Raw genomic sequence first — 25,225 nt, forward strand, 5'->3', positions numbered from 1 at the left:
CAAACACAAAAGTGAATATTTCCTTTACTCTAAATATATTTTTCATAAAACTGAAAATCCGTTTTGAATTGATCAACAACTTTTTGGAGCATTTGCTAGAACAGGCTTCTGGACTAGACATTAACAAGGATTCTGAGAAATATCAGACATGATCCTTGGATTCAAGAATTTGTAATAAAATGAAGAGAAAAGTCCTCTTTAAATAGCTCGTCCAGGAACAATATGAACGAGTGTGCATTAAAGTGCCAAATGCCTGGTACAGCTACTAGGGGCTGCGAGAACTCAGAGAAGGGCTCTGGGCTGGTGGTTTTAAATCTGGAATGATGGTAACTGATACCAACAACTGAAATTAAATTGACTTTATAAACATGGGCTATGTGTCATAGCTGGGCATGCAGCCTAAGTGTCTAAGTTAAAGGCTGAAATGTGTTCACATGACCTCAGTTTCATTTCAGGGGAAGTCCATGATTTACGCGTACATTGTTATGTGTATAAACTCATGTATACATTTTTTTAAGAATGCTTACATTACCAGAGTCACAGAGGAGATGACCGTGCGCTTGTTCTCTTGGGATTATTTATCTGCCATTTTGTGGGCAGTCAACAAAGAGGAACACAGGTTTCAGAGGCTTAACAAGAGATAAAAATAAATAAATAAATAAATGATGAAGGCAAAAATTCAGTTCTTTTACTTTGAAAGTGTTCCCCCATCCAATTATTTTTGTTTCTTTTTTTTTTAAGATTCTTATTTATTTATTTGACAGAGAGAGATCACAAGTAGACAGAGAGGCAGGCAGAGAGAGAGAGGGGGAAGCAGGCTCCCTGCTGAGCAAAGAGCCCGATGCGGGACTCGATCCCAGGACCCCGAGATCATGACCTGAGCTGAAGGCAGCGGCTTAACCCACTGAGCCACCCAGGCGCCCCCATTTTTGTTTCTTAAAAGGAGATTTTAGAACAGACAACAAACAAGTTGGTTCTTACCTTCATTTATGATGATAATAATGTAACTATAGATTTATAGTTTTCAACACCATTTCAGCACTTATAAAAACTTTTCCTGAATGGTAAGCATAGAAATGTTATTCCATGACCATTAGTACTTAAAAATTATGTATGTGTTTATTTATTTATTTGACAGAGAGAGAGAAAGAACGAGAGAGGGAACGCAAGCAGGGGAAATCAGAGAGGGGATACAGGCTTCCTGCTGAGGAGGGAACTCGATGCAGGGCTCGATTCCAGGACCCTGGTATCAAGACCAGTGTGGAAGGCAGACACTTAATAACTGAGCTACCCAGGTGCCCCTTTGACCATTGGTACTTTGAGTTAATTTACTTCTCTCTATGTTATTTACTCCAATTCATTGTAAATTTGGGTTGAAGAGAACTTATTCATTAAATGAGCTAGAATACTTAATGGATCTTAAAGTCAGTCCTTGGGATTTGACCACAAACTCAATATAAAAAAAAATAATAAAAATAAGCCTGAAGTTTTAATCCTGAGGAAGCTTGCAAATATTAGAAAATAGTAAATCCAAAAGAATGCTTTGATTTAGGACACTAAAACAACAACAAAAAAAAACCAGTTTTTAAAATAATATTTCCCAATTCATATTAAGATTGAGTAATTAATGAACAATTATCAACTGTTATACTTAATGTGTAAGTGTGATGAATCCAGAATTTGGTATAATCAAGTTTGTCTTAGACCTTATCTATGAGCTTAAGGGGTACAAAAGAGCTGTCCTTTAAATGGGAAGCCAAACCAGAAAGGTAGCCACTCTAAAGAAAACTCATACTCATGTGGTGAGTATGTACAATGGATGAGATTCTAAGTCACCTCATGAGTGAGCTTACCTTCCATGGTGCCATGGGAAACAGAAACAGAGAAACAAGAAAGAAAAATAAAAAAGATTGGTCCTTTAGAAAAGTAGAAGAAGACTTAATAATTCACTCTATATGAGTAAAAAAGTGTTGACAGAAGATAGGGAACATAGCAAATGAGTTGGGGTCTCAGTATGCCTTTGCAACACCAACTTGGGCAGGGAGTGAGAGGGAATTCCAGCCAATAAGAGCAATAAGTATTTACTGAAGTGGCTATCGTGAAACAGGCTCTATTTGGAATGGAGGGGATACCATTGTGAACCAAACCAAATCTCTGACTCATGATGCCTACATTCCAGTGTGGAACACATGTAATAATGATAATAATAAACAAAAAATAAGATCTCTGTTATAATGTCAAACAGATAAATTAAAATCAATTCTAAAAATATATATAGTTAGTCCAAAATAAAGCACACATAAGATTTTAACTTCCTCTTCTATATACACACCCCAGTGATTCACTTTCATTGATTCAAATGCCACCTGGAAGATGACGTATAAAATGACAAGATCTTAACTTCTGTCTCCATTTTATATCTCTCTGGTTCATTTTCTGAAACTTGATGCAGACTTTCCCAGGGATTCCTGGTAGATTTCCTCTCATTGGTTTCAGCCCACTGTCATGACCAGTGGAGATACTCCAAAATCCAGATTCTGTCATCTACTGGAGTACCTTTCCTCTTTGGTTCTATGTAATTTAAAAATCTGACATTATGCCTTCTGCATGTTTTATTTAGATGTGCAATTACCTTCATTTTGAAATAATTCGGCCTAGAAACAAACCCCCTCAGATGACATTCTCTCTTCACCTGAACCCAAATCAATGTCTAGAGGCATGATTTTATAATTAATATTTTTACTGATGTTTGCTTATTGAATCCAGTAAGTCCTTCTTTTGACAAAAATTCCAGAATCAAGAAGGCAAAGATGTTGAATTTACAATGTCAAATAAAAAATAATAGATCATGAGCACTTTGAGGTGCAGGTTGGGCTCTGGCTAATGCTCAAGATTGGGGAGACTCTATGGGACTGTCTGATCCAGAATTTCATTGATTCTTGCCCCTGGGGATGTGGGAATCTGGGAAGGGTTTGGCAAATGTTTTCAGACCCCTCCCATGTTCATCACCATAAAGAGTAACACCCATTTAGCTCATCTTCTTTTTACTGGCACCCTTTGAAAGAAAATACAAGAATTCATATGTATCTGGGAAACAAAGGTTGCCAAATACATATTCAGATTTTTAGACTATATTTGGAAGAGTGAATAATTTTGGCATATAGATTTAAAGGTCTTGGATCTATGCCCTCTTATATTTCTCAACTACACCTCAGGTTCTAGAAAGAACAATATTCTTCATAATTTAGAAAAAATTGAAGAGCCAAGGATAGCTGAAAAAGACCTATCACCTTGAATTATTATTTCCTGCAAGAGAGTGAAGAGACAGACGTCCTTCATGTTCAGTTGGTCCAGGAGGCTCTGTGGGTTACTGTATAGTGTCTCTGAACTTGGGGTAGTATCTTGGCTCCTGTAAATGATATTGTAAATAGCCTGCTAATGCTCCTTCCTTTTGTCTCTGACTTTGACTATCCACTTTAACATGTAAGAGAAAGCAAAAGAAACTGGTTTAGAGGTTTTAGAAATCATGGCTTTGATGCCTAAGAAAAACATCTCAAGCAATTTAAAACATTATATAGTCTTTTTATTGAGATATAAAATCTACCACAGAAATCAGCCATTACAACACAAAGAGTGCATCAACCCCACAGAGATCTTTGAGGAGGAATATAATCAAGTGTAAGACATAACAATAAAACAGCATGGGTGCAACACTTCTCATCTTCAAAGTACTTTACAAGCTTTGCCTAGTAAATGCTCACAACTCATTATTGAGATGACAAGTAATGCTCTTCACCCCATTCCATGGATGATAACCCCAAGAAAGGTGAATGGGTCACCTCAGGACACACAGTGGGTACCAGAGTTGACAAAACCCTGGGAGTCCAGATGTCCTCATGATAACTAGAATAAGACTGTCCTGCTTCCTAACAGCACTTAGTGTCCCCGGTACTGGTCTGAAGGCCAGCAGGCTGGAGATCCAAGAGAATCAATAATGCAGATGAAGTCTGAAAGCACTGGACTGAAGAATTTTCTCCTGTTCAGGTAGGCTGAACTTTTTCTTCTATCCAAACCTTCTACTGGTTGGATGAGGCCCACCCACATGGAAAATAATCTGCTTTACTCAAAGTTCACCAAATGAAGTGCTACTCTCATCCAAAAAGTACACTTTTTTAAAAAATATTTTATTTATTTATTTGACAGAGAAAGAGATCACAAGTAGGCAGAGCAGCAAGCAGAGAGAGAGAGAGAGAGGGAAGCAGGCTCCCTGCTGAGCAGACAGCCTGATGTGGGGCTTGATCCCAGGACCCTGAGATCATGACCCGGGCCAAAGGCAGCGGCCTAACCCACTGAGCCACCCAGGCGCCCCGAAAAAATACACTTTAAATTAACATATAAAGTTAATCATCATAGTTTCTCTCATATAATGCTTGAAGACAAATGAGGCCAAGAGGATAATTTCAATTAAAAAAAAAAGTTGTTATCCCTCATGACCAGTTGCCTCCTCAGAATATAAATTAAGTAATGTCCTCTTATAGAGAGAAAGACGTGTTATGCCCAGAATTATTGTGCGTTTTACTACTATGAGTTATGATAAGGAATAGGAATTTTAACACAAGGTTTTGAGATATTTGTGGTGATGTGTGGAAACTTCTAGAGAAGCTGTTAGCCTACTTGATACTTTTGTGCAAATTCTTCTTTTGGCAAATGTTGGCTAGTGAAGAATGGCTGGGTTCCATTGTTCAGCTAAGGCACATGGTGATCTGGAGAACTCAAAATCATTTTGTGTTGCCTCTCTGTTCCCCCATACCATAAATATGAACTGCGAACTTCAGGTGTTTTGTAGTATGAATCTGGTGATATTTTAGTAAGGATGCAATTTAATATTGTACCCTTTCTCTCAGAAAAAAAAAAGTGTTGATTTTACTGATTAACAAACCAAACATAACAAACTAGCATAAGTGAAATAGAATCTGCCTTTTTAACATTAGGCAGAAATTTGCCCTATTTTGCAATGTTTTCTGGGCAGATAAGCCACCTTTCTTAGGAACCTACCATAGGATCTTCACCCAAAACACCAAGAAATTAATCCTTGTGTCACAGAAAAATCCTTTGCATGGCATGTAAGTAAAATTATCATTTTGTTCTGTTATAAATGCAAAGAAACAACATAAATTCTCTCATATTATTACAACACCATGAGTTTTAAGAATATGAAGTATAACAGCAATTTGTGGTTGAGATTTAAAAGAAGTAAACCATTTTCTGCATTGAACATAAACAAAAATAATTTTTAAGTCCCGGCAAGTAGTTCAGAAATCCAGATCACGTGCAGCTCACCTAAAAACATTCTGCGCAGATTTCCATCTCCCTGGCGTCTTTTACTCCCTTGACCTTCAAAGCGAAAATCAAAAGACAAAAACCATTTGCCTCCTCACAACCACTGCCAGGGTACAGGCATGAGGAATGGCAAACCAGTCTCAGGGATGATATATGGTCAATCCTCACTTCTACCCGCCCAAACCACCACCGGTAAAAATAATCACAGTACCTCCCACATGTGTGGTGCTTTGATTTTCAATAGAATTAACTCACACTCCCTTATATAAAGCTCTCACACACTTCTATCCCAATAAAATAAAACAAAGCGAAACAGAGACAAGCGTGAGGTAGTAATCACTCACATTTAGAAATGTGTCTAAAGGGAAAGGGGGATTTAGTCATTTGCCCACAGACACATCACAAGTGAGTTGCAGAGTTGGATTTGAAGATCCTCTTCCACATCTTAACAATCTTTCCAGATTCCAGAGTAGCCACAGGATGAGGGGTGGATCTGATTTGCACCTCCCTCCCCTTCCTGCTTACACTTCCTCCTCCACCAAGGCTGCAATTTCGACTGCTGTTCTCTGACCACCCCGGATGGAAGGTGTTTGTAGAGGAGAAACACAATCCTTGGATTGGTGTCTCTTCCTGAAACCCATCTGGAAGAGCTATGCCACATACACTGCAGCAAAGAGCAAAGTAATCCACTTTCATCCTACCCATCATTCTTGGGTCCAAGCACTCCTACAGCTTCTGTTTTTCCTAGAGTTTGGATTCACAGGAAGTAAGTAACCAATCCACTTTGGCAACTGGAATCCAATCCTTCAGCTCATCTCACACACCGATATCTAGCTATTTCTGTGGCATCTTATGTTTATTTAGTTAAATAAAAAGTTTTTTTCTTTTTCTCCTGTTTTTGTTTTTATGACGTTTCTACACCTTACCTATGTGATTTCAGATTTTGTGTTTTTTCTTTCTTTCTTTTTTTTTTTTTTTTGACTCAAGCTTCTCCTTGGATACCTGAAGATTTACATGCATTTTAACATACAGTAGTATTACCCAAGTGTATTGGAAAAAGCAGGTGTCAAAATTGTTGGACCAGTTCTTTTTCACTCTACACTGACTGTTTACCCCCATCGAACTCACCTTCTTTGTCTCTGAACATGTCTAAACTGCTAAAGATACTTCCAATTCTAAACCATATTACTCGTGTTGACTGTTCCTCTCAACCAGCACAAAAGGTATCAAGTAGATTCATATATTTTAAAAGGCCAAAGAAAATCAGTTTAATACTTTTTCTCTTATAAACGTATTCAGTGTGGCTGCAGTTTTCTTAAGCAGTACACAATTTTGATTTTAAAACACTGCTCTTCCTTGAGACAAAAAAATACTCTTAAATGTCTTGCTTGTATTCCTGGCTCGTTCTCTTTGCTCAGTACTCTACGTAATGTCCTGAAGGATTGAAGACCTAACTAAGTACCCCCAACTTATACTGAGAACACACCCTCCAAACTCCCCAAACCAGTCAGGCTTTATTGAGAGAGTTTTGCCATTCAAATATTTTCCCAGTTGTTCCCGTCGTGGCTACACCCACAAAACAAATGAAAATGTTCTAGAGCCGGGTGGGCAAATACAGCTCCCTTCCAGCCTCTCCCCAGTCAGACACACACTTGGCCTGAAGCTGTTTTGCTGTTTTATACAAATGAAAAGCCACTCAACAGCTTTTACACCTTATTTTAATATCTTATAATTTCAAAAGGATGTCTGTTCTTATTGACAATAATTACCCATCAAGTTCAAAGGCTCTTGGGATTATGAAACTTCTTCTAAGGACACGTTGATTAATCCAGCTTGTTATTAAATTAGAATGATATTCTCGACCTGTTTTCCTGAAGATTTTATTATTGCTTTCCTAATAAGCTTAATGATCACCTTGAAATCACATTTGTATTTTTCTAATCGCGATTATCTCTATTAAGAGGCTAAGGGCTCACTCACTATTAGGTGGGCATTTAATGCTTCCTATAATCTGGTCCCAAATCATCAGAATCCTAGAGGAGAACATAGGCAGTGACCTCTTCGATATCAGCCACAGCAACTTCCTTCAAGATATGTCTCCAAAGGCCAAGGAAACAAAAGCGAAAATGAACTTTTGGGACTTCATCAAGATCAAAAGCTTCTGCACAGCAAAGGAAACAGTCAACAAAACAAAAAGGCAACCCACGGAATGGGAGAAGATATTTGCAAATGACAGTACAACAAAAGGTTGATATTCAAATTATATTTTTAACCTCATGTTCAACTCCTTAATTCCCCTACCTCTACTTTCCCCAACACACATTTGAAACTCTGTGGTCCAGCCAAATAGTCTTATCCTTTGAAGTCTGGACCTGATGTGTACGTGTCTCGGTTTCCACACTTTACTCTTTGAGTAATGATGGTTTTCACTGAAACCATTCCACTGATGCTTCCTGGATTCTTCTTACCCCAGCTCTCTCAGCTCTCCTGGGATCCTCTCAGACCGTGAGAGGGTAGTTAGCACCAAGTCAGTTACCACAGTACTTATCTCTACGTTCTGACTCTGCAACTAGATCATAAACTTCAAGAAAGTGGGATTTGCTTCTCTGCATCACTGCAACCGCACACCTGGACAAAGCAGGAGACCTGGACCTGTAGCCTGACAAGCTGGCAGGTGGTAAGTGGTTGTAGCTATCCGCTGTAAGTTCTATCTACTTACCTTCCTTCTGGCTTCCATTTCTCATTCATAAATTGCAGAACGTGCTTTTCCAACTACCTTACAGAATTGTTGCAAGGACCAGATGTGTGTTAGCCTTCGGGTCATCCTTGACTTTCCACCATCCCTCACTCCCAGATCCAATGATGCTGGCTCCCCTCTGCATTGCATCTTGGACTTCCCACATGGCACCACAACGAGCACTCCCATGTTGGCTCACATCCCTACCATATCTCACCTGGAATACTGCAATATCCTCCTGACTCATCTCCTTGCTTCCACCTTCACCTGCTGCTTCTGACAATCTCTTTCCAAGTGACGTTTTAAAGCATTTATCAGAAAGTGTCACTGCTCTGCTTAGAACGTCCTAGTGCCCCGCTGCATCATTTGAAATGAAATGCTAAGTCCTTACCAAGGCCTCTCTGGGCCCAGCTCTTCTGCTTTGCTCTCAACCACTCTTCCAGCCATGCCTCCTTCTCATTCCTGGAGTCTACGAAGATTTCTTCCACCTCAGAGTTCAGAATTTTCTCTCCCTCTGCCTGGCATGGCCCTCCTTGGGTAGCGGCATGGGTCTCTCTTGCTTCCTTCAGTTTTTTTTGTTTGTTTGTTTTTGTTTTTGTTTTGTTTTGTTTTGTTTTGGTGTCTTCAGGCCACTTTGTCAGAGAGAAACTCTGAATGATCTTATCTTTAGAAGCTCACCCACATACTCTCTTTATTCCCTTCCCTGGCTTTGTTTCTCCTCAGAACTCTTACAACCAATGACATAATATTTTTTATGTGTTTGTATACTCTCTGTCCTCTATTAGAACATTAGCCTCATGAAAGCTGATGCCTTGTTTTATTTGTTTATTGCTATACCCTTAGCACCTTGATGAGTACTGGGAACATAATAGGTGCTCAGTAAATGTGCATTGAATAAATAAATAAGTGTAAAGGAGTTTATTTGAAACCCTCAACTTGGGGGCCATGTTTCTCCACTCTGGTTGCCCATTAAATCCTAGCAGGGGAATTTTAGGAATACTATTGTTCAGACCACACCTTAGGCCATTTAAATCAGAACCTCTTGGAGTGGAGCCCAGGTATTGGCACTTTTTTAAAAGCGCCCTAGATGTTGCCAATCTATAACCAAAGTTGAGAACAGCTGTTCTGAGGCATATAAAATAGTGTTTGCCTTTTCATGGCCCTTGTGTTTCTAGCTACCTCCTCACTAGCTACGTACCTTGTACATTTCAATTACTTAACCATTATTTCTTGAGCAGTGATTTACGGAATTCCACTTTTAATGCATAGAATAGTTTGTGCACTGGGAAAATTTCAATGCTATTTTGCTGGTTTGGATTTAGAGCCATTTTTTTGTTTGAGTAAAGATGGCTGGAGAGCGGATGCACAAGAATTGAACAGCTAGCCTCTACAACGTACTCTGCCAGGTGCTAAAGATAAAAAAAAAACCCTCATTTAATACCCACATAGCTAGGATCATATTTTTGATTCAGTGAATCAATGCACTTTTTTTATTGTTTCCAAAATCATTTTTCCCTGCGGCTCCCTGCAGACTGAATCAGACAAAGGCAGATTTACCTAAAACAAAGACCATTTTGTTCAGCTTTGTGGAGCAAACTAGATTTGTTGAGCTTGGGTGAGACAACAGTGTTGAAGCTAGGCTTGTGGAAAGGAAAAGAATTTGATAAATGTTCAAATTAAAATAAATGAGAACGATTTCTGGAATGACCAGTAGGTTCTTAAAACTTTGAGTTTCAGAACCCCTTTTATTATTGAAAATCAGTGCAACCTCCAAAAAGGGGGTTTGTTGGTTTGTTCATGTCAGCTGTGTCGATAATTATCATCTTTATAAATTAAAGTCGGGAAGTTTTAAAACATGTTTATTAATTCATTTTAAATGTAACAACATGCATTGGTCATTTGAAAAATATTAGTTCACCAAGTTGTGCAGATCTTCCAAATATTGACACATTTCCTTACTTAATATTAAAAAATCAAATTTGCTGGGGACGCCTGACGGGCTTAGTTCATAGAACATAGGAGTCTTTTTTTTTTTTTTAAGATTTTATTTATTTATTTATTGAGAGAGAGAGAGAGAGCACAAGCAGGAGGAGGGGCAAAGGGAGAGAGAGAAGCAGACCCTCTCCTAAACAGTGAGCGTGACGTGCAGCTCAATCCCAGGACCCTGAGATCATAACCAGAGCTAAAAAGACTGACTGAGCCACCCAGGCTCCCCAGAGCATGCAGGTCTTAATCTTGGGGTTTTAAGTTTCAGCCCAAATTGGGTGTAGAGTTTACTCAAAAAACTACAATCCTTTTTTAAAAATAAATTAATTAAAAAATAAAAATCTCACTTGTTTCTATTACCCATTACAACAGAAAAATGTATTAAAGTAATGGGAAATAACTTCTGGGGGACAGCAGGGTATACAAAAATTCTAAAATTCTAATTTTCACTTGACAGCTCAAATTTTATCATTGGCAACAAATATTCTCAGTTGTTTTTCTTGACTGACAGGCTCACTTTGTTCATTTTTGAGAAAATGTCTCCCAAATACTCAAGCCTGAATAGCTATCATTTATCTGTCAGTGGTGACTGAAAGCAGTGTCTCATGAAAGCAGAGGCTCCTTTAAGATGCTCACAGTTTGTTGCTGGCCCTCGAGACAACCATTGCTGTTCAGTAAGTGGCAGAAGTGTTTTGTACATACTTTCTGTCTTGTTACATAAAATATTAAAAATGTGTGTACTCAAGGGTTAGCATTTAATAGCATTAATAATTTTTATTGCTTTGTCAAGTACACTGTTGACTTAAGTTGACTTCTTCTTTTTGGCTGTGAGTGAATGGTGGAGAAGAATACAATGAACACTAGTGCTGTTTGATTATTGCTGAAATGTTAGTAATTTTATCCGCAGCTATTTTTGACACATTGAAAATGTCAATATATATATTTTTTTAAAGAAAACAATATTTAGTATTTATTAAAATAGTTTAATGTTTCATGGGCCACCCTCCCCCACCAAAAGGGTCTTAGACCCCTGAGGGATCTACATACATATCACACTTGGAAGACTGTTGCCCTAAAGTAATCCAAAAGATGTGAGGTGAAAGAAGCCCCATTTCCTATAGTTTTCAGGAAGGAGGGAAGGTCTTCTAGTCTCTTCTGTGAGGAACAAAGAGGGAAGAGAAATAACTAGTAGGTGGGTGATGTCCTCCTGCTTCTCAGAATGGAGACGTAAGGTAGGGACATGGTGCTTAGAACAATCAGAAAAATTTAAGGGAATTTCCCCCAAGGAAGAGGCCTTCTTTTTACTTCTGAGGGCATATTCCAGAAAAACTTCAACTTCCTGAGAAAAGCCTTATATTCAACATGGCATGGGAGCAATATGGTGCTGCCCAACATGTGACTAAAAATGGCTCATGCCTAATATCATGTTGAATGGTGAAGGACTGAATGCTTTTTTCTCTAATACTGGGAACAAGGCAAAGATGTCCGTTCTCACCACTCTGATTTAACATAGTACTGGAAGTTCTAGCTCCTGTGATAAGGCAAAGAAAATAAAGGAAAGGCACGCAGATTGGAAAGGAGGAAATAGAGTTGTCCCTGTTTGCAAATAATGTGAATGTCTATATAGAAGAGCTCAAGGAATCTATAAAAGAAAAAAAGAAAAGAAAAGAAAGAAAAACTCTCAAAACTAAGAAGTGGATTAAGCAAGATTGCTGGATACATAATCAATATACAAAAATCAACTGCAGGGGCACCTGGGTGGCTCAGTGGGTTAAAGCCTCTGCCTTCGGCTCAGGTCATGATCCCAGGGTCCTGGGATCGAGCCCCACATTGGGCTCTCTGCTCAGCAGGGAGCCTGCTTCCTCCTCTCTCTCTGCCTGCCTCTCTGTCTACTTGTGATCTCTGTCTGTCAAATAAATAAAGTATTAAAAAAAAAGGAATGCCTTTAAAAAAAAATCAACTGCATATTTTATATACTAAAAATAAACATGTGGAAACAAATTAAGGAACAGTGTCATTTACAATTGAGTCAAAGAAAATGAAATACTTAGCTATAAACCTGACAAAACATGCATAGGATTGAGCTGAAATTTCTAAAATGCTGATAAAAGAAAATAATGACACCTAAATTAATGGAGGGACATACTGTGACTATGGATTAAAAGATGCAACATAGTAAAGATGTTAATTCTCCTCAAATTGACTTGGATTTTTAATGTAATTCCTATCAAAATCCAGCAAGGTTTTTCTAGATATAGGCAGGCTTACTCTAAAATTTACAACAGAAGGACAAGCTGTTTCATAGCTAAAATAATCATGAAGAAAATTAAAGTGGGAGGAGTCAGTACTTGATGGTAAGTTAAGAAGTACTCTACGGTTGGAGTAATCAAGATAGTGTGGTATCAAGACAATGAGAGTCAGATACATAGGTCAGTGTGGCAGCATAGAAAGTCCAGAAATAAAACCACACAAACACAAGCAACTGTTTTTTTTTTCTATAAAAAGTGGATTCCAAATGTAATAAAAATATGCACACAAGCACCAATAATATAGTAAAAGGCAACAGTCGTAATTCTGATCATGAGTGATTTTTAAAAGTTGAGTTATAATTCATGTATCAAAAAATCCACCCTTAGAAAGTCTACAATTCAGTGCTATTCAGGACATTCATGCAGTTGTGCAAACATCACCACTATTGATTTGCAAAACATGTCCATCGCCTCTTAAAGAGATCCCATGTCCATTAGCCATGACTCCCCACTTCCTTTTTCCTAACTCCTATCAATCACTCATTTACTTTCTTTCTATGGATTTACCTATTCTGGGCATTTCATATAAGTGGAATCATACAGTGTGTGACTTTTGGTGCCAGGCTTCTTTCATAGGCCAAAAGGACCCATGAGGCAGCCAAGAGACCCAAGGTGGTCCCAGCACTCACCTCTTCCACCCTGATACCATGATACTGAACGTCGTGTGCAAGTCCACCAAAGGTTTTGATAGGTTGGGGAGAAATCATGAGTTGACTGAATTTATTAAGAAATAACTGATTTAATCTGAAAGAGAATGTTTTAAACCAGAAGAGGCTAGGATACTTCATACTGACCAGTCCGACTTTTCTTCTTCCCCTTTCATGGGGGAATAAGGAAGCTCCAAAAGGCAATGAGCTCAGTTATGGAAAATAAGGAACATTCTATTTTTCTGAAAATCTGAGTCATAGCATTTAAGCTCCAGTCTTCTCAGCTCTTAACAATTCTAGTTTTTAAGATGAGGAAACGGAGACTTCGAAATGCTCAGTGATTGCCCAACGTCACATGCAAATTCACGTCTGTTTGCCTCCAAATCCTGCACTCATTCTGGGCCAAGGGCATTCTCATGTTAGTAAGATTAAGAAGCTGGTTGCTTTTCATAAACTGTAGAAAGGGTCATATACTAGACTGTCCCACCAATCAAGGTCTGTATCTTTTGAGGACTTATAAAACAAACAAAATAAAATCATATGTGCTCACTTCCAGAAACTCCCAAATTTCAAGCTCCCAAACATTTTCTTACTCAAAAACTTAAGACATCATTTTTTAAAAGATTTTAAACATAATTACAGAATTCATCCTATAACACCTATAGATAATGTTTCTAAAGTTATGGCTGGTGGTCAGTTAGCACATTGTATATATGTTGCTCCACAACCAGCTAGTGTTGATGGGGCATCTGTTAGGTGCCAGCCCGTGGGCTAAGTACTTCCCATGTATCTCCTCATGTCATCTCTACAGCCCCCCTTTGAGAGTGGCTGAGTCACAGAACCCAAAACATATCATGAGTCAGTGAGAACCCAACTCTAATACCTTCAAAGCTCACGCTCTTAATCAATACACCATTCTGCCAACAAAATACTGCATCCTACAGTTTCATGGTCTTAAGATTGTGAGGGCTGAAAGGACGTCCGGAATGGAAAATAAAGGAGGGGTCACCTCAGGTGGCTGATCTCATTGGCCTAACATTTTAGTTTCTTTCTTTGTTTTATTTTAAATGGAAAAGAGCAAAACCAGAATAAAATTTATTCTTGAATGGATGATAATTCAAGATGTATATTATAATTTATTATTAAAGTACTAAAAATGAAGTAAATAAGAGGGGGGAGAGGGGAGAGAGAGAGAGAGAGGAACTGTGTGTTTGTACATGTGGGTATGCATGGCAATGTTAAGTTTTCTTCAAAGTACTGATTTATTTTGAAAAGGTAATTTTTGCAGTGAATTTTCCTTGGGGGAACTCTATTCCCCCTTCAATATGTGGCTTCAATATGAGGCCTTCAATATGTGGCTTACTAAGGAAACTGTAAGCCACATTTCTTTTGGGACTTGACCTCATACTACAAGTAAACATAAGTGGCACAGGGTGTCAGGGGTTAAACTGCATCCCCCAAAAGATATGTTGAAGCCCTAACCCCTGGTACTTGTGAACGTGACCTTATTTGGAAATAGGGCCTTTACAGACGTGAATCAAATTAAGACGATATCATTAAAGTGGGCCCTCATCCAAGTATGACTGGTGTCTTATGAGAAGAGGAAGATTTGGACACAGACAGGAAGGACTGCGTGTGACCACACAGGCAGAGATGGGAGTAAGCAGCTGAGGACACAGAGCACCAGGAATCACCCTCAACTGTCAGCAGCTGGAAGAGGCAAGGAAAGACTTGACTCAGAGCTTCACAAGGAGCATAGCCATGCTGTTCCCTGAATTTTGGACCTCTGGTCTCTAGAAACATGAGGGAATATATTTCTGTTGTTTGTGGTGTTTCATTACAGCAGCCTCAGGAAAGCAATGCCTGGGAGCTCAGGGTGAGGGCAGCAAAGGGAGGGCTCTGTGAAGAGAAAAGGATGATCCTGTACTAGAGGAAAGGGGAAGAGAAATAACAATGACAAGGGAAAGAGGAGACAGGTTCTGGAAAAGGGGGAAGTTATGATGCACCTACTTTCTTGTTTTGATTTTCTTAGAATTCAAAATACAGGGAAACACAGTTCATATGAATGGAGCATCACAGACATAATCAAGGGAAACCACTCCTAAATCTTGCTGTACAGACGTAGATTTGGTCAAAACAGAGAGTAGAGTTCACAAAATGGAACCCATCACTTATCACAATGACTGAAAGTTGTGTCACGTAATGTGTGTGCGTGCACGTGTGTGTGTGTGTGTGTGTGTGTGTGTGATGTAGTACACTCGACAGCAGTAAGCCTCGTTAGGAAAGAACCTGTTTTAGGGAATATCTTATTGGGTTTTTTCCCCTAGCCTGATCTCACACATTGACAATGCCATCTTCACTGTAGCGGTGGATAAAACAGCCACAGAGCTCTTCGGCTTGGGAATTTATGACGACCACAGAAGACTTGGATAATTGCTACCAAATACACAAGAGGAAGTGTGTGTTATTCACCATACAGATTTACATAAAATGATCTCTACAGGGCATGGGGCCGATTCGGAGATGAGTCACTGTCTCCTCCCCAGGAAGGAGCGGGAGAGGTGCCTTTCAGGGGTGATCCTCCGAACCAGCTTGGTGGGGGGCTGGTCTGAGGACTCTGCTGTTCATTGCTTGTCATCCTTAGGCGAGGCAGTCACTCTGCATTTCTCGGGAACCTCTCAGGAACCAGGCCTGCCTTTTCTTCTACCCAAACTCAAGGACTTTCTTGTCCTTTTGATCCTTCTAACTGGAGCAAACTTGGCCTGCACAGCCTGAGAAGGTGGTTTTCTGCTTTGCCAGCAGTGTCCAGGCAAGGGTCATTTTTGTATTCCCATTCTGGGCAGACAGTCTTTCCTTTACTTCAAGTATAACCTGTAACCAGACGCTTCTTTCCTTCTGTGGCTCGGTGCACACCCCTTCTGGAAGTCGCCTGATGTGAAGAGCTAGCCATGATATTGAACAGCTCTTTGACATGGGATACATTTCTTAGCTTCTAAATTAAGTTCTCTCACCTGTCAAATGGGCATGTTAATACCTCGGAGCTGTAGGAAGCTTTGAATGAGGTACTTTTTAACGTTTTTCTCTTGTTTTATAAGAATGGGAGACATTGTTATGCCCCAATAATGGGTCCGTGATTAAAGGAGCGAGACTGATACAAGGCGAAAGTCAAGCAAAGCTTTATTTCGCGCCAAGCATCAAGAATCTAACCGAACGTTTGGGGCCGCACCCGTTACAAGAGAGGGCAACCCTTCTCAGTTTCACAGACTAGCTTTTAAGGGCAAAGGCCATGCGGTTGGGCCTGGCCACGCACAGGTGGCCAATGAAAATGTAACACACACAGGAAACTTCACAGTGATGCTAGGTGCCCAATTGAATTACAATTTACCTTAGTAGACATTTGAACCAGCCTATTACACCTTGATTAGGATTGGCGCCAAAAAGGCTCCCAGAGGGCGGGGGTCCCTACTCCTTGGTAGCTAAGGAGACAGTATGCAACCCCCCACTGATCGGATGTCTCCACCTGGCCTGACCCACCCTTGTATCTGGACTTTGTTACCTGGAGCTGGTTTCCAGGACTTGTTTCCAAGTAAATCCCCTGGGGGAAGGGGGGCAGGAACAGTTTCTAAATAGGTCCTTACAACATAATCACACCAGCACTTTCAGAGGGAGGGGGGCTGGGTGGGTGGGGGACGGATGGGGGTAATCTCAGAATGGGAGTCAGATTCCAGGACCTTCCCAGATTAGGCACAGCGAGGTGTGCCTTTTAGACGACGCAAGTTCATGCTTTCATCATCACACTCATCCTCCCCTTCTGTGGTTCCACTTTTCTCTCTTCCTCCCTCCATACACGCCCGTGGGTGAGCCTATCTATCCCCAAGAGTGAACATACCCCCTAATGGTGATGGTTCCCTGCTGAGCTCCAGGCTAATGCATCCAACTCCCCTCCTACCCTACCGCTTGGAGCATAGATGTCTCAAAATGAAATACCCAAAGTGGCCTTATCGCTTCTTGCCTACCCCACCCTCATCCTTCCTTGGTCTTCCACCTTTCAGAAAATTGTGCCATGGTCATGGAGCCAATCCAGCCAGAACCATCATCCTACAGTCAATTCGCTGGCAAGTTCTGTTGAGGCCATATCAAGTCCCTATCCTCATTTCCTTGCCACTACCCACGACTCTTGGTCCCTTTATTTTTAACTAGTGGTCTCTTTATTTTCACCCTTTTAACAATGGTCTCTTTATTTTTCAGAGTGACTATTTTTTGAACTGTAAATGAGCTCATTTCACTTTCTAGCTGAAAATCCTACAGTGGCTTCCCAGTGTACTTAGGGTAAAACTACATTCCTTATGGCAGCCTCCATGGCCCTGAGAGATCCCATCTCTGCCTACTTGTCCATCTCATATCAGGTCACTTCTTAGGCGTTAATTTTGAGCTATATATTTCATTCTCGCCTCAGGGTCTTTGCACTTGCAGTGTCCTCTGCTCAGATTACTCTTCCACCGATCTCCTCATGGCAAGTTCCTTCAAAACACACTTCCACAGACGCCCATGCAAACCACCGTTCCAAAAGCAGGCCATTGCTCCACAGCATTCCCCCATTTCAGCTCTATGATAATTTCCTTGAGACAGCAGTTTGTGACTATTTTTATCACCTTCATTTTTTATTGCATTATAACATATAGTTAAGTGCATTAATTTTAAGTGTATAGCGTGATGAAGAAATATAGCCTACTTATGCCACTACTACACAGATCAAGAAATAGAACATGATTACAATTCCAGATTTCCCTACTTCCTTTCCAAGTTAATCCGCATAATGCTTTCTTTCCATTTCCAGAGGCAACTGCTATTCTCCCTTCTCTCAATCACTGGTTAGTTATCTCTTCTTGAGCTGCATAGAAATGTAATCACACATCATGTACTCTGATGTGTGTGGCTTCTTTCACTCAACAGAACACGTTGAGATTTGTCATGTAATTGTGGGCAAAATAATTTGTTCTTTTTTCTTATAACTATATATATTCCATTGTGTGATTTAAAAAAAAAAAACACCTTACTTATTCATTCTATCTTTGGTGGACATTTGGGCTGTTTCCATTTTGTGACTATTATGAATAAAACTGTGCATGCTTTTTGGTGGTCATAAGAACTCATCTCTGCTATTGGGTATATAGCTAGATATGGAATTGTTGGGTCATAGGGCAGGTTATATGTTGCTTTTACAGATTATATAGTAGTTCTATTTTAATTTTTGATCTTGATTTATCTAGTAGATATTAGTAGAGTTAAGCTCGCAAGGACTAGGACCTATCTTGTCTACTTTTAAACTCCTAACATCTGGCACAGTGCCTTGCACATTTTTTTTTTTTTTTGGTATTTTCTTTTTTGGTTGTTGTTTTTTTTTTGTTTGTTTGTTTATTTACAGCATAATAGTGTTCTTTGTTTTGGCATCATACCCAGTGCTCCATGCAGTACGTGCCCTCCCTATTACCCACCACCTGGTTCCTCAACCTCCCACCCACCCCCCCACCCCTTCAAAACCCTCTGGTTGTTTTTCAGAGTCCATAGTCTCTCATGGTTCATCTCCCCTTCCAGTTTCCCTCAACTCCCTCTCCTCTCCATCTCCCCATGTCCTCCATGTTCTTTGTTATGCTCCACAAATAAGTGAGACCATATGATACTTGACTCTCTCTGCTTGGCTTATTTCACTCAGCATAATCTCTTCCAGTCCCGTCCATGTTGCTACAAAAGTTGGGTATTCATCCTTTCTGATGGAGGCATAATACTCCATTGTGTATATGGACCACATCTTCCTTATCCATTCATCCGTTGAAGGGCATCTTGGTTCTTTCCACAGTTTGGCGACCGTAGCCATTGCTGCAATAAACATTGGGGTACAGATGGCCCTTCTTTTCACTACATCTGTATCTTTGGGGTAAATACTCAGCAGTGCAATTGCAGGGTCATAGGGAAGCTCTATTCTTAATTTCTTCAGGAATCTCCACACTGTTCTCCAAAGTGGCTGCACTAACTTGCATTCCCACCAACAGTGGAAGAGGGTTCCCTTTTCTCCACATCCTGTCTTGCTAATTTTGGCCATTCTAACTGGTGTCAGGTGGTATCTCAATGTGGTTTTAATTTGAATCTCCCTGATGGCTAGTGATGATGAACATTTTTTCATGTGTCTGATAGCCATTTGTATGTCTTCGTTGGAGAAGTGTCTGTTCATATCTTCTGCCCATTTTTTGATATGATTATCTGTTTTGTGTGTGTTGAGTTTGAGAAGTTCTTTATAGATCCTGGATATCAACCTTTTGTCTGTACTGTCATTTGCAAATATCTTCTCCCATTCCCTGGGTTGCCTCTTTGTTTTGTTGACTGTTTCCTTTGCTGTGCAGAAGCTTTTGATCTTGATGAAGTCCCAAAAGTTCATTTTCGCTTTTGTTTCCTTGGCCTTTGGAGGAAGTTTGGAGGAAGGCCTTTGATCATTTGGAGGAAGGCCTTTGAAAGAAGTTGCTGTGGCTGATATCGAAGAGGTTACTGCCTATGTTCTCCTCTAGGATTCTGATGGATTCCTGTCTCATGTTGAGGTCTTTTATCCATTTCGAGTTTATCTTTGTGTATGGCGTAAGAGAATGGTCGAGTTTCATTCTTCTACGTATCGCTGTCCAGTTTTCCCAGCACCATTTATTGAAGAGACTATCTTTTTCTCCATTGAATATTTTTTCCTGTTTTGTTGAAGATTATTTGACCATAGAGTTGAGGGTCCATATCTGGACTCTCCACTCTGTTCCACTGGTCTGTGTGTCTGTTTTTATGCCAGTACCACGCTGTTTTGGTGATCACAGCTTTGTAGTAAAGCTTGAAATCGGGTAACATGATGCCGCCAGTTTTGTTTTTGTTTTTCAACATTTCCTTAGCAATTCGGGGGTCTCTTCTGATTCCATACAAATTTTAGGATTATTTGCTCCAACTCTTTGAAAAATGCCGGTGGAATTTTGATCGGAATGGCATTAAAAGTATAGATTGCTCTAGGCAGTATAGACATTTTAACAATGTTTATTCTTCCGATCCAAGAGCATGGAACGGTTTTCCATCTTTTTGTGTCTTCTTCAATTTCTTTCATGAGTGTTCTGTAGTTCCTCGAGTACAGGTCCTTTACCTCTTTGGTTAGGTTTATTCCCAGGTATCTTATGGTTCTTGGTGCTATAGTAAATGGAATCGATTCTCTAATTTCCCTTTCCGTATTTTCATTGTTAGTGTATAAGAAAGCCACTGATTTCTGTACATTGACTTTGTATCCTGCCACATTACTGAATTGCTGTATGAGTTCTAGTAGTTTGGGGGTGGAGTCTTTGGGGTTTTCCATATAAAGAATCATGTCATCTGCGAAGAGAGAGAGTTTGACTTCTTCCTTGCCAATTTGGATACCTTTTATTTCTCTTTGTTGTCTGATTGCCGTTGCTAGGACTTCTAATACTATGTTGAACAACAGTGGTGAGAGTGGCCTTGCACATTTTTAAGCACTTGGTCAATATTTGTTGAAGAAATAAGTATTACATTCTGTTCCTTCAGTTTCTGTTTCTTTCTTTTTTTATTTTTTAAATATTTTATTTATTTGGGGCCCCTGGGTGACTCAGTGGGTAAAAGCCTCTGGCTTCGACTCAGGTCATGATCCCATGGTCTTGGGATCGAGCCCCACATCATGTTCTCTGCTCAGGGGGAAACCTGCTTCCTCCTCTCTCTCTCTGCCTGCCTCTCTGCCTCCTTGTGATCTCTAATAAATAAATAAAAACAAAATCCCAAATAAATATGTTATTTATTTATTTGACAGAGGGAGGCACAGAGAGAGAAGGAAGACAAACAGGCGGAGTGAGAGAGGGAGAAGCAGGCTCCCTCTTCTCTGCTGAGCAGTGATCCCAATGTGGGTCTCGATCCCAGGACCCCGGGATCATGACCTCAACTAAAGGCAGATGCTTTATGACTGAACCACCCAGGTGCCCCAGTTTCTTTTTCTTCATTTTACTTATAAGTTCTGCTTCCTTACTTGTCATGTCTCTCAGAGTAGCTTTTAAACACCAGCTCTCATTAAGTGCCATATTCTCTTTGTGGTGCTGAAAAGTCCAGGGAGAATGTGAGGAGGCAGCCCACCCTTTCCAGGCATCCCCAGAGTGCTGTGAGAAGATATACATTGACCCCCCTGGGCCAAAGAAGTGTGACTGAGGGTTAGAGTTATTTGGTTAATCCAAGCCCATGTGGGCAGGTCCTTGTGGGACTGAGCTTATATGCAGGAATGTATGTATTTGGCCCAGTGCCTGACATAAAAATGATGCTCAACAAACTACTATTATGTGTTACCATCATTCCTACTGCTCCTACTATTGATATCATAGTTCATAAATTAGACTGCATTAGACCATCAAATGTTTTCTAAAGAAGCAACCACAGTCTGGGCATATCAGTCTCTAATTTCTACATGGCCAACATTGTGAGAAATATGTAGATTATAAAATACAAAATTCATAACAAAAGGACACTGTTAGCCACTTTACACAACAAACATTGGAAAGGTACGTATATTCTAACTTCCTTTCAAGAAAGTAGATAGTCATTCTTGTTGAAAGTCACCATTTTATACCTGAATACCCACTGGTAACTGAAATACTCTTCAGGTGGTCCTCATGATTCCCACTTCATGGTTTTTACATCCTGGTTTGATCCCCTCCTTTTGAGTGTGGGCTGGACCTGTGACTTGTTGCTAATTCCAACAGAATACATTAAAGATAATAGGACATATGGGAATAGGATTACATGTATGTGATTATATGATTACATTGCATGAAATTGTGTCATCTACCTTGCTGGAGTTTCTCTCTCCCTTGGTGGATTTGAAGAAGCAAATAACCAGGGTGCCTGGGTGGCTCAGTCAGTTAAGTGGCTGACTTGATTTCAGCTCAGTTCATGATCTCAGCATCCTGGAATTGAGCCCTTCACTGGGCCCGGGCTCAAAGAGAGTCTGTTTGAGGATTCTCTCTCTCCCCCAACCCCTTCCTACCGCTTGGGCACTCTCTCTCTCAAATAAATAAGTAAATCTCTAATTTAAAAAAAAAAATGAAGAAGCAAAAAAAAGCCAAGTTGGGGAACCCCACATAGTGAGGAACTAGGAGCAGTCTCTAGGAGCTGAAGGCAGTCTCCAGCCTGTAGGGACCTCCATTTGACACCCTCAATGAAATAAACTGAGTTCCACAACACCAAGGAACTAAATTTTGTCAAAAACCATGTGAGCTAGGAAGTGGATCCTCCCCCAGTCAAGCTTCAGATGAGACCATAGCCCCAACCAATACCTTCAGAGAAATCTTATGAGACCCTGAAGCAGAGAACCAAGAAAATAGTGTCCAGGCTCTTTCTAACCCACAGAAAACTGTGGTTATAAATGTATGTTCTTAAAACAAGCCATTAAGTTTGTTGTACAATTGCTCCACAACAAAAGATTGCTGCTACACCATCCACTTTGCCAACCATTTAACTAACATCTGTTAAAAGCACACTGCTAAACAAGATATGGCCCTGGATATGAGACATTATGTAGTTATTATTCAACACAAATATGACCAGCTTGAAGGCCAACCTCCGTTCTATATTCACTTGTTATAGAGACACCAAAACAATGACAGAGATAATCTGAGACAGCGATTCACTGGTACCATTTATCTTATTAAATGTTTTCCCCATCAACTATTTCTCCTTAAGCAGGGTAAAATGTTTATGGTATAACAAACTTATTTGGTACTGCTTTTGCACTTAGCCAAATTATCGTATTTTAATAAAAGCACTGACTCCCCAAAGTTTTTGAAAGAAGCTTGAAAAATGTCACATCACAGAAGGACAGGCACAGGGAAAAACCAAGTTGGATAAACATATACCACTTCAGTAAATAATATTGTCCATCAAAGCTGGGGTCACTGTAGTTGGCAATCTTTCAGATAGTTAGGTTGGGAAGGTAAGAAATATCATCTGGACCACCTGGGTGGTTCTGTTGGTTAAGTGTCTGACTCTTGGTTTCAGCCCACATCATGATCTCAGGGTCATGAGAAGAAAAACCCACGTGGGGCTCTGCACTCAGCAGGAAGTCTGCAGGAGATTCTCTCTCCCTCTCTTGCTCTATCTTTCCCCCTGCTCTCTCACACACACAAACACACACACACACTCAAATAAATAATTATTTAAAAAATGAAATATGATCTTTTTATGATTCAGACTATTCTGGATATGAATATTAAATTAATATTTCTGGTAATATGCATTGTATACTCTGGTTAAATTATTTTGTATTTCTGTGGTTAAATAATTGGAGCTGTCTTGGTTTTTAGGAACTGTGGATTTTGTGGTTAAATTATGTTGTCTAGTTTTGTTTTAACAGCTGTATGTGTATATATATGTTTCTGTGTATTTGTAGGTGATTTTTATACAAGTTATAGGGCATCATAATTAAGCCACAGAAATATATGAAACTAGCCTGTGTGTGGGAATCATACAAGTCACTCTTACTTCTGGTTTCAGTCTTGTCCTATGAATCATAACCCTTAGCAGGAACTTGAAATTGTTTCCAAGTCTTATAAACATAGAGTAAATCATCATTATTAATTTTCAGAGATGATTTCCATGGTGGTGATTATAGCATGGAAATCTTCTCCTTTACAGAAAGTGTAAAATTTAACTCTTCTACATTAATTCTAATGTTTTTAGTTCATTCATATGGACTAATTTTTTTAGGAAACTGATGAGTACATTTCCATTATCCTGAACTTTACTATTTTTCCAAGTCCAAGATTTTTATCAGATTTTAAATTACTGATTAATGGTGTTCTTATGTTCTTGTGTGGTATATTTCTCAGTTTTTAATTATACAAAAGCATAGTTTCCTCTAAAAACAAATAAAACCATACAAATAAGTTCTTTTCACGTTTGAGAAACAGCTTATTAAAACCAGCATGTCAGTAATGAGACAGGTAATGAGATAACAAGGACTTTTTAAAGGCTGTTATTTTCACATTAGGCCTATTATAACCAAAGTATTGTTTAATATTTACCATAGCTATTCATCAGCCAAATAGATGTCCTACCGCTCTTCAATTAAAATATTCGATGACACTATGTTAACACAAAATCTACCCTTAGCCACTCCTGTATTTTTAAATTTCTCCTGATAGGGGTTGTTTGTTGTTCAAATGAGAACTAAAAATTATCCTCTCAAGATTATTCAGTGTTGATGAGCATTAGTCACACACTCTGCTGGTGAGAACATAAACTGAAGTCTACCTCTGATAAACAATTTAACAGTAAGCAGTAAGAGCATAAAATGGTTAATCCTCTGACTCAGTAGCTCCTCTTCCAAGAATTTATGGTATGAGATTAACCAGAGATATGCGTGAATATGTATTTATAAAATTGTCTACCACAGAGTACTTTATTTCAGTATAAAAATAGATGTTTACAGTATAAGGATATGTCCACCATAGAAATTACTTAAATAAATTGTGGAATCTCCATATGATAAAATATTACGGAATTGTTAAAGATTTTTAAAAATTGTATAATGACATAAAACATTTTAATGTTAGGAGATAAAACAGAATCCAAAATTATATTATTAAAATAGGAACATATGGAATAAATAAAAGAAATACAGGAACATGTTACTTGTGTTTGTGTCTGAAAAGATTGTGGATAATTAAAAATGATGGACATCAAATTTTACCTTCGACCAAGTTTGTGCCACAGTTTCTCAGTAAACCTTAATAGTCACCTTCATCCAGTTCTAGATTTATTGTTCATAATTAGGGTAGTGGGCACTGTCTGTACCTGGGATAAATTAATGAGGGCAGTACAGCCTTCTCTGAGGTGTATTTTCTCAAAGAACATTGTATTGGTGGTAGAATAATTTCAAAAGCAAACAGTGGTTTTGGAGTTGAAGAAGCAGTTTATAATGAGAGGTCACAATTGACAGCCAAGAAAATGTAGGCCTCTCAGGAGGGCTTTAGAAATAGTAGGGAAAAATGTAGTATTTCCTCTCATTTTCTGGAATGCAAGGTCTGATGAATCTTATTTGTATGGAAAGCTTAAGGAGAGTTAAGTCACTTAGCAGTACACACATGCCCAAAAGCAGTAATCGTTAAAGTTGTCTGTTCATATTTCTAGTTCTCTTC

The sequence above is a fragment of the Meles meles genome, chromosome 4 (assembly GCF_922984935.1).
Source record: "Meles meles chromosome 4, mMelMel3.1 paternal haplotype, whole genome shotgun sequence".
Lineage (NCBI taxonomy): Eukaryota > Metazoa > Chordata > Mammalia > Carnivora > Mustelidae > Meles > Meles meles.